We start from the raw sequence: 1,308 nt of genomic DNA on the forward strand, positions 1-1,308 counted from the left end.
GGGCATGTATGTGTGTGTATGCGTGTGTAACTTTGTCTGCAATTTTGAATCGATCTGTCTGCCTACCTCTTTCTTGGTTGTGTGTGAATTGTGATTTTGTACTCGTTCTTTCTCCTTCATCTCCCTCTATTCTTTCTTTCGTATCGGTGCCTGATGCAACCAGGAGGGAATCGCTTTAACGAAGCCTTTAAAGCGAACATAGGCGTAAAAGAGAGGCGGATACGTAGGACACCTATTATGAATCTATTTGGAAATGGTTCCGTTCGAAATGATTCCGTTTCTCGTCACTTGATCTATTGTATAGACATTCGAATTGTATCCAAAATTGTATCAAAAAAATTTCCAATTTTGGACATGTTATTTGAAAAAGTTTATTAAAAGTTTGTTAATTCTTAATGTATAATTAATTTAAATATATAATCATTTTTATTATATTATAAATAATGACAGGCTAATCTTCAGCATGTTACAGATTAAGTTATTATGTTATTAATATGTATTAATAAATAATATATAATATTACTTAATGTAATAATGTATTAAGTAATACTATTATTAGCATGTTCCACAAAATTATATGATGAAAATTAACTTGCCATTTATTTACGTAAAAATTATTATATTTAAGATGAAGATTAACACATAATTATCTTATTTCATTATTACACGTTATAATTTTATTTTTTTTTTACATATTTTTGTGTTATCTTTTTTATTATAAAATTAGAAAATAAAAATCATTTTTTTACTTACATTATTTGCCACTCTATCGCTATGACGCTCAGAATTTTTTCAAAATTCGCGAGTCTAAACAATTCTGATCGGAATCGCGAACAGTTACATAATAAGTGCCCTGAACGTAATCGCCGTTTCGTCGTCGACGGAATTTCGTTCGCGTCGCGTAGCAATGCTTGAAATGAAAGTATCTTTCATAGTAATCTCAATAGTCATGTAAAATCATTCAATATGAATGTCCTGTGATGTAAATATTGTAAACTAAACGTATATAAATATATGCGATTGCACACGTTGAACAAAAGAATGACCTTTGTTTCTTGATCAATCCAATTTATCCAACCATCTCCCTCCGGATATTTCCCGTGCGATATTCTTTCGAATTATCTGTGGCATTTGTAATTGGAGAAGTGGGTAATAATTAAAGGATAATAATTGCAACAATTAACAATAAAAGGCGTTTTATTAATAACAATATGGTTTATTTTATAATATTGCAGCGACAAGTATGCGATATCAATCTGGTCTTCATCACGCTTCTCTCTCTCTCTTTCTCTCTCTCTCTCTCTCTCA

Source organism: Trachymyrmex septentrionalis, unplaced genomic scaffold (genome assembly GCF_001594115.1).
Source record: "Trachymyrmex septentrionalis isolate Tsep2-gDNA-1 unplaced genomic scaffold, Tsep1.0 scaffold52, whole genome shotgun sequence".
In the NCBI taxonomy this organism is placed as follows: domain Eukaryota; kingdom Metazoa; phylum Arthropoda; class Insecta; order Hymenoptera; family Formicidae; genus Trachymyrmex; species Trachymyrmex septentrionalis.